The 9,325-nt window shown below is 54.3% G+C and overlaps 1 pseudogene; it reads right to left on the minus strand.

Annotated features, from left to right (window-relative positions):
- Positions 1-8,643: 8,643 nt before the first annotated feature.
- On the minus strand, positions 8,644-8,768 carry LOC136385208 (U2 spliceosomal RNA; annotated as a pseudogene).
- Positions 8,769-9,325: the final 557 nt, after the last annotated feature.

Consider the following 9,325-nt stretch of genomic DNA (forward strand, 5'->3'; position numbering starts at 1 on the left):
GGAAGTGAAAAGAAGTCTGAAGACCAGACCTCTCTGCAGAACTCCCCGTCGTGCCTTCAGATTCAGAGGGCGACACGTGAATGACATATAGCACAGAACTTCCAACCCTGAAGGGTCGAGGAGACTCGGGAACCCATAGCCCGTCCCTTAAATGCCTCCCTGAAACAAAAGGAAAAACTCAAGTGTTTGGAATCGGACAGTGGGATCTTACTGGGAAGGGGTCAGAGAAGTCATTCCATCCGATCTCCCATTTTTCACAGTGAGGTCTCCTTACTCCCAACCCCCCGCCACACTGGTGTCTTACCAGTGACCCACTTTGGTCTATAGGTCATGTGATGGAAACGTGTCATTGCAAAGGACAACAGTTTCATTCCTTCACAAGGCCAGGGCTATGGAGGGCTAGGGTCAGAACTCTTCTGCGCCTTTCGAAGCCATCCCATTGAAAATAAAAGTCTGCTGTTGTGGGAATTTTCCCGTGTGGGCCTGGAGACAGAGCGTGCACCATAGCCGCGTTTCTCTCTCTCTCTCTCTGTCTCTCTCTCTCTCTCGGGGTTCGAAGAGCTGTGTTCTGTGACAGGTGGGGTCACTGGTCACGAGAGGCTCGGGCAGCTATCGGACGGGGCGTGGTCACGCTTGCTCTCTCTGGGACGGGCTGCTTATCTGACACTGTGGGAGGAACACCCCCTGGAAAGGAAGGAGACGACACCGGACATCTATATCTACCAGGACAGGTTCATACAACGTTCAGGAGTCCCTTTCACGGGGAATGCAGGATTTCAGGAGGGAGGGTTACCTGTCCGTCAGTCATACAGATAGGAGGGTAAGGGGAAACGGGATGTGGAAATGGGAGCCGGGGGTGGGGGTACAGAAGTGGCGTCACAGGACTCAGGGAGTAGGGAGTGTGGGAGGACAGACGCAGGTGCTCTGCTAAGGAGGCCACGGTGGGGGGTGTCTGATGCCGCTGTGTCCGGAGCCCGGGCTGGCTCGGAGCAGGTCCGGTTTCGCTTTTCAGTGAGCTGCGCCTCAGCCTGCACGTCCGTCACACACATCCCTCGCAAAGGGACGATGTGACAGTCACCTCCCCCTTCCCTTAGTGGGGCTGTTACAGGGGCTAGACAAGCCGGTCTGCACCAAGCGCTCTGATGTAGAGCTGAGATCCGCAATCCCACACAGGAGTCGTTTTGAAACTCAGAATCGGGGAGGATGGCCTTTCTGGGATCATCTTGGGAGACTCTCCTGATTAATCATTTACTGGACGACAGTGCCAGTTGCAGAAGAAATTCAGCCCTCCGTTCGTTATGTCGATGTGCTCGGGGGTGTCCTTTGGCATCTTGGAGGCATTTATGAGTCCCGTGGCCGGCGGTGTGGCCGCCTCCCTCCGGGAGGTTTGGAAGGGTGCTGGGCCGGCCACTGGACGGGGACACGGAGGCTTTGCGGCCGTCAGCCTGGGCGGGAGTCCGGGCCCTCGGACTCCTCTGAGTCAGTTTCCTCATGCAGGTCTTCTGTGCTGGGCAGGGACAGCTGGACTCTGGGACCTGAGACACAGGCTGGGCCCGCCAGCTGTTGACAGTCTATTAGGGGAGAGAGCTAAAAAAAAAAAATATGATAGTGTATGACTGGATGGATGAAAAGGGAAAACGATCAGAGAGCAGGAAAGCAGAGGAGAGAGAGAGAGAGAGAGAGAGTCCGCCTCTCCCTGGGCCACTCAGAGAGGCAGGGCTTATGCTGCGTTTTGAAGTGTCAGGAGCCAGATGGTTGAGCAAGGGCGGGATCAAATTGGAGGTCTCTCTGCAGGTGCAGCTGACGGACGGTGTGTGGGCACTGGTGACTGCTGACCGCGATCGTGGGGAAGGGGGACGCCCAGCCCATTCCCCGGTTTCCCGTTTGAGATCTGGAGCAAATGGCAAGAGAGAGAGATCCCCTCCTCCCCTCCCCCCCTCCCCCCCAGGCCGTATGTACATTGTATGAGATGCTTGATGTGTGGGAACGCCGGGCGCACAGTAGGATCTCAATAAATGTGACTCCTTCCTGTCTCCTGGGCAGCATAAGTTCCAACTGTTTTATTATTGTTTGGAGCCAAAATGAAGACACGAGGGTTTATGAAGAGGTCAAGATTCCTGTTGAAAATTCGGTTGGCTTGCAGCTGAGCTTCCTCCGGCTAATAATGCAGGGTGGGGTAGCAGCGATCGGGCTCTGCTGAGCCATTTTTTTTTTTTTTTATAAGTGACCACACTGGTTGGCTGACAAGTGGGCACATAAGAAGGAAATGGTCAGAAGCAAACCTCACCAGAAAGTCACAGCGTGACTTGTGTGTTCATTTGCCAGCGGGGGCTTTGCTCTGTCCAGCCAGCCCTCTCTGTCTCCTTGGTTCCTTTGCCTGTCAGTCATGAGCATCACGCGGCTCCCTGGATCTGCTTGAGGCTCCATAGAGAGTCCCCGCTCCTCCCCAAATGGCACTGGCCTCCCCCCCCCCCACCCCCCCAGCTCTGTCACCATGTGCTCTGCGTTTGCTCAGAGCCTTGTGCTTTATTCAGATCCCAGTTCTGAAGAGCTTCTTGAACACGGCCCCGATGTCTGTCCTGGAGATGGAGACGCCTGTGTTACCTCTCACCTCTCACCCCTCCGCCCTGGGCATTTCCACCTGGAGTCCCAGGGACTGAGGAAATGGGATTTCCTGCAGGTCCCTCTGGCTCCGGCCTGCAGCCTGCCCAGCGCTAACAGAGCTTTGTGAATCCAGATAAACAGGCCGGTTCTGTTGGCAGGTGCTGCGGGGCCGGAGGGGTGAGTGCCCAGCCCCTTGGCACGGACACTGCCTCAAAGAGGGAGGGGACCCCGGGTGGGGGGGGGAGGGAGAGAGAGAAAGAGAGAAACTCAATCACAGTGCGAGAGTGGGAGGAGGCTTTTAGTCCAAGTGCCCGTCACGGGGGGGGGCAACTGATAGCATCACCCACCCGGTCCGGTTACATCTCCCTGCCTCCCCGGAGCACTAATGAGAAGCCAGCGGTGGATACCAGAGAAGGTGGTCCCCAGTGAGCGGGAAGGGGGTGGCTGGCCAGGGGTGGGGTGCGGTGGGGGGCTGGGGAGGAGGGAGAGCCCAAGGAGAAGAGAACCACACAGGCTGTGCGACTGGAGCAAGAGCAGCCAGCAGTCTTGCCTCACCCAGTTCCCCGAAGACGGGCGGTGATGGCTTCCCTCACGGCAAGGCGGTGTGGCCTCGGAAAAGCGTGACCCCTTTTGGAAACAAAGTCCTGCGTCGTCCAGGACAGCCCGCGCCGATTTTGGGGGCGCCTGGACCGGCCGTTGCTACTGTCTGGCTTGCTGTTGCTCGAGAATGTGGCGAGAGCCTCCCCTGAGCAGCTGGCCCCCGAGGGCGTTTTGTAGCCACACCCCACCCCCATCCCTAACTCCCACCTTGGTGGCGAGGAAGACAGGGTTGTAGCATTCTGGACAGATCGATTTAGCTCTCTGTTGATTTGTCTGGAACCAAAACAGAATGCCTCCTAACGGCCACAGCACCATCTTTCCCTCAAAGTGATGCCTTGTTGTTGTTTTTGTTTTTTTTTTTTTAAACTGAGTGTTTTTCCCAGGGCCTGGTACTTTGTGGACACTGATGCCACAGTAATCCTACCGAATAGGCGCTGTGGTCTGTGCTCCCTGTCCCCAGATTGCAGATAGAGAAACGGAGGTCTGCACAGGTTAAGTCACACCTGTAAAGTGAACAGCGTGACCGAGCATGAGCAAACCCACGCTCTCTAACTCCGAGTTACGTCTAATGGGACGTCGCAGAAGGTTGTCCTCCCCCTCCCCCCCGCCCCGCCCCGGTTAGAACAGGCACGGCCAACAACCCGCGATGAAATTTTTAATATTCTCCGCACGACGCACCGTGGAAATGAAATAAGTGGTACTTTTAAATCGTTATACATAAACTACCATATCTTTGTACAACCATGACAGTTAAAATCTCAGCTACTCAGAATTGGAAGCGTCTTTGCTTATCGGAAATCGAGGTATTTAAGAAGATAGTGATACACGGAAAAGAATTCCGCGTGTGACTAGTCAATCTAGTGTTAACGTCCAAATAGTTGGTCAGATGGATTCCTGATACTTCTTTATTTTTTTTTTTTTTTTAAAAATTCCATTATAAAGATTCTTTTTTGGTTAATTTGTTGTACTAAATTACTTACACTTACTCATAAACAAATTACATAATAAGATTTTGTTGAATTAAATGAATCATTTTTGTAGTTAACATTTTTTTAATTTTAATATTTTGTCGGGCCTGTGGAAAAAAAAAAAAAAAGTTTTCTTTCTAATCTGGTTTCGGGGGCAAACACTGTTGGCCACGCCCGAGTCAGAATGTGGTGCCTGTCACTTTTGGGGACAACTCACCGCTGCTTTTTCTTTGTCCGCTTGTCTGATGGGAAGAAGCTCTGCTGGCCACTAGTGCTGGGGACAGGAGTGTGTGACGGGGGGGTGCTCTGTGCTGAGGGGGTGGGAGTGGCAGGCCGGAGCTGCGTGGAGATAAAGTGGGGAGGGGCTACCCTCTCCAGGGGACGGGCTTTGGACTCGAACAAGCGCTCACAGGGGCTTGTGGCAGGGAGGTGACCGAGAGCACATCCGTGTGGAAGAAATAACGTTTCGCAGCTCACCTCAGGAGACAGGCCCTTCAGCTCCCACAGGCCTTTTGTGGAATGCCTTGTGCCTACACCTCGTCTGTTTTTCCAGCTGCTGTTACTTTTTGGTCAAATGGATTCCCTCCGCTGGCTATTTTCTCGAAGGATAGAAGGGTATGCCTCCTGCAGGGGGGACCAAGAGCCTGGGTCATGGTCTGGCCCACATCCAGGCCCGGGTCGTCTGTTTTTCCAGCTGCTGTTACTTTTTGGTCAAATGGATTCCCTCCGCTGGCTATTTTCTCGAAGGATAGAAGGCTAAGCCTCCTGCAGGGGGGACCAAGAGCCTGGGTCATGGTCTGGCCCACATCCAGGCCCGGGTCGTCTGTTTTTCCAGCTGCTGTTACTTTTTGGTCAAATGGATTCCCTCCGCTGGCTATTTTCTCGAAGGATAGAAGGGTAAGCCTCCTGCAGGGGGGACCAAGAGCCTGGGTCACGGTCTGGCCCACATCCAGGCCCGGGTTCTGATGCAGCAGATGTTTGTGATGTGTCTGCACGAGGTCCTTCGTGCTACGCTCTGGCTTTCATGTCAGGCACAGCAAGAACTCAGGGTGAAATCTCAAGGCGGGGCGCCTGGGGATTTGACCACGTGGTTCCTGCTAGACACACCGTGGATCATCATTGACGAAAATTACTCCTGTTTCCGTGTATCCCACTGAGTTTGGGAGGCATCAAGGCCCTGGTTAGAACCAAAAAAAATGGCAAAAGTCATATGTAATTTTAACAGTTATTCTGAGCAAATTTGATTGTTCCCCAACCCTCATAGCTTTACGGGCTCCGAGTCAGTCTAATTCAAGAGTTCTCAACCAAGACGCTGGTAAACGCGGAAACTAGAAATTCTGGGTGCTGGGTGGCTGTCCTGTGTATTGTAGGATGTTTAACAGCCCCCCCCATCCCCGGTCTATACTCAGTAGAGACTAGTGGTGGCACGCAGCTGTGACAACCAAACATATTTCCAGGCATTGTCCAAACCCCCCTGGGAGACAACGTTGCCGCAGGTTGAGAACCACCAGTCTGGGTCACGTTCTAATGCTAGCTTCTTGACTTCTGAGTAGAGGGGACTGTGGCAGGTGACTCGAGCCGCAGGAACCTGAGTCGACTCACTGGAAGACGAGCAATCCTCGTATCTGCCTCTCACGCTTGTCGAATGCCTCTCCATCCCCGGAGTCTCCTTCTTGACGACCAGCCCACATGAAGGGGGCATGGTGAAGACCCCCTTCCCACCGTCCACCCGGGGCTGGGTATCCGTGGGGCCCACATCCACAAAGGAACGGCCAAGGTGGCTAGCTATGTACGCTACAGAGCCGGACTCCCTCCTGGACCGGCAGATAGTGTGCTGGCTCTTTCGGGTGTGGGTGCTTCCAGAGCATGCTGGGAGCCCGCTGGGCCCGGCTTGGAGCCGCGCTCATCAGAGTCGCTGTGCACACAGCACGCTGCTACTACCCTCATTCTTGTCTCCTTTGCAGAGATCTGCACAAGACTTTTTTTTTTTTTTTATGAACCCTGCTCTCTGTGCTTGTCTCGCGCACCCTCTCCGCACAGCGCACAAACGGTTAAGGGCCTTTGGCTCGGCCGCCTCCCCCATCACTGTAGACTACCCTGGAAGGATTGAATGAAATGGATAGGACTAACATTACATCGCTCAAATCCCCGAAGAAAGGGTAGCTGGGCGGATAGGAGGGAGGAATGACCCCAGAGAAACAGCTGTCAAGGGCAGCCATTGGTTTATCTTTCATGGAAAGGGAGACGCGATGAATTCTACATCAAGAGGAACCAGAGGCGCGGTCATTTATCGGTCTGGCAAGGCCGCCACGGCCCACGCTGGCGCTTCAGACGTTCCGACGGCCATCTCGCTTGTTCCGAGTCCCAGGACGGTCTGTGTCTGGCCCGGCCGGGTCTGAGGAGGGCTGTTTGTGTTCCCTGCAGGAGAACACTGTCGGAAGGCCTGGAGCCCACAGGCTGGGCATGCCGACACTGCCTGTCCAGTCTGCCTGCCGAGGGCGGGCCGCATGTCGGCGGGGGGCGGGGGGGGGGGGCCTCGGCGGGGTGCCAGTGGCGTGGGGCCTGGCTCCAGAGGGCTGGCAGGCCTGCTCTGGTTCCTGCGGTTCCTCCCCCTACCTGAGCCTCATTGAAACTTGGCTCACTTAACCTTTTACATAGGTGACACGAGGCAGGTTATTCCATCCCTTGGAAACTCAGTTTGCTTTATCTTTAAAATGGGGGTGTGGCCCTGGCCAGTTGGCTCAGTCCCGGTTGGGAGGGAGCGTTGTCCCTAAACAGCAAGGTTGTGGGGTTCAGTCCCAAGTCGGGGCACGCACAGGAAGCAGCCACCGAATGCACAACTGAGTGGCACACAGATGAATGCTCCTCTCCCTCTCCCCTCTCTCTCCCTTCCTCTTTCCGTCTCTCTAAAAATATCAATAAGAAAGGAAGCTGAGCCCTGGCTGGATGGCTTGGTTGGCTGGAGCGTCACTCTGGAGCGTGGAGGTGGGGGGTTCGATCTCTGATCAGGGCACATAGAGGAGCGGCTCGATGTTCCCGTCTCTCTCTCTTTCCCTGCCTCTCTCCCTAAAAAAAAAGGAGAGGTATACTGTCACTGAGGTAGACATCTTAGGGATACTGTGTATTGAATCTAGCCCAGAGGGCTGTCCCAGTGACGGAAGGCAGTATTATTTGCAAGGGAGCCAGGGAGTGGCGGAGCAGGGACGCCAGCCTCTCTCTGCCGACTCCAAGAACTATGTTCTGTCCCTCTGTTGCAGCTGCCAACCTTTAGGACACATGTGCACCGGGGAACTGAATCGATTGTTGATGAGAGCAAGGAATATTGTGTCAGAATGAGGTTCCTGCCTCCCCACCCATGACGTGTGCATGTCGCCACAGTAGCTTACTTTATTCCAGAGACTGTAACAACCGGTCGGGTAGCACCTCCTGTGGAGAATGACATGCCTTGTCTGTCCACCTCCAGGAGGCACCCTGGGGTTGGGACCACAGTGGTGAAAGAGAGAAATGACTCATCAAGGCAAATTGATTGACAAGGAAATGGTACATATAGTAAGTAGTAGGTGGTGAATGCTGAGGAAGAATTACATCTTCTGAAAACCACATCATTAATTGTATGACATTATCGATTCACCTTTGTTAATGAAAAAGTTAGGGAAAGTGAGTTTTTCTTTTCTTTTTCTTTTTTAGGTGAGAGGAGGGGAAATAGGGAGGCAGACTCCCGCATGGGCCCCAACCGGGATCCACCTGGCAACCCTGTCTGAAGCCACCCGACCTATTTTTAGCATCTGGGGCTGATGCCCTCCAACAGAGCAATCCTTAGCGCCTGGGGCCGACACTCTAATCAGTTGAGCCACTGGCTGTGGGAGGGGAAGAAGGGGAGAGAAGGGGGAAAGGGAGGGGTGGAGAAGCAGATGGGCTCTTCTCCTGTGTGCCCTGGCTGGGAATCAAACCCAGGACGTCCATACTCCAGGCCAACACTCTATCCACTGAGCCACTGGCCAGGGCCAGAAAGTGAGTTTCAAAGTGTATTGAAAACCATTGTTTTGTCTCCAACAACTCATTAGTTACTTTAAGGTACTTGGATCTGAAAAGGCATTGTGGGTGTGTGTGCGTGTGTGTGTGTGGGGGGGGGGTGGGGGTTGTCAGTGTGTTGCCAGAGGCCCCGTGTGGGGAGGTGTGTGACTTGACAATGGCAGAAGCTGTAGTGTGTGGGCTCACAGCTCACAGCTGGGCAGAAGGACCACGGTGTCCTGTGCCAGACAGAAGGAGAACTCTGTGGCTACACGCTTGCTGGGCCATGTGACTTTGACTTTGCTCCTCGGAGGACTGCGTCACTTCGCTCTATAACTTAACTGGGCTGAGCACTAGTGTTCTCATCTGTAGAATGGGAAAGTGCCTGTCTGTTAGGGTGGCTGGCAGAATGAAGCGAGCTTGCACCTGACGAGTGGTGGTTGGGTGGGTACCGGCTGGAAGCAGGTGCTCTTTAGAGTGAGGATCGTACCAGCTCAGGGTGCTGTCGGCTCTTCACTACTGGCTTTATTAAACTGACAAGAACAGATACTACATATGGTCTTAGCCACAAGGCCGAGAAGCCATCTTCACTCCTGGCTTGATGGTGGCTACTTCCTTGGTCGTCCTGTGAGAGGGGTGGGCAGTGTTCCTGGGAGGATGGTCCTTCAGGTATAGGATGTTTCAGATGTCCTGGGGGCCCAAGGCTTACAGCCCACGGCCTCTGCCTCCATCCTCAACGGCTTCTTTCTCCCCCTCCCTCAGCCATGCCAGCTTCCATCCTCCCTGGGCCACATCACGCTGGTTCTCGTCCCACGCTCTCTCTGCGCCCACGGCCCTCCCTGCCTGCAGTGCTCTGCCTCGGATCTGCGCATAGATTTCTGACTCATACTCAGGTTTCAGCCTGCCGCCTCCTGCCGGTGTCGTTCCAGATGACAGGGCTTAAAGTAGCCCCTCACCCCTGACACCCCCCCACCCCCATTTTATTGCATCACTGCTGTATTTTCCGTGTGACCCCTTCAGGAGACGCCTTGTTCATTTATTCCTTTGACTGCTTCCCTTGAGAGCTGGATCTTATCTCTCAAGTTCATACATTTGTCTCCAATGAAGGAATGAAAGAATGAAGGAAGGAAGGAAGGAAGGAA

Source organism: Saccopteryx leptura, chromosome 13, assembly GCF_036850995.1.
Source record: "Saccopteryx leptura isolate mSacLep1 chromosome 13, mSacLep1_pri_phased_curated, whole genome shotgun sequence".
NCBI classification, from domain to species: Eukaryota; Metazoa; Chordata; class Mammalia; order Chiroptera; family Emballonuridae; genus Saccopteryx; species Saccopteryx leptura.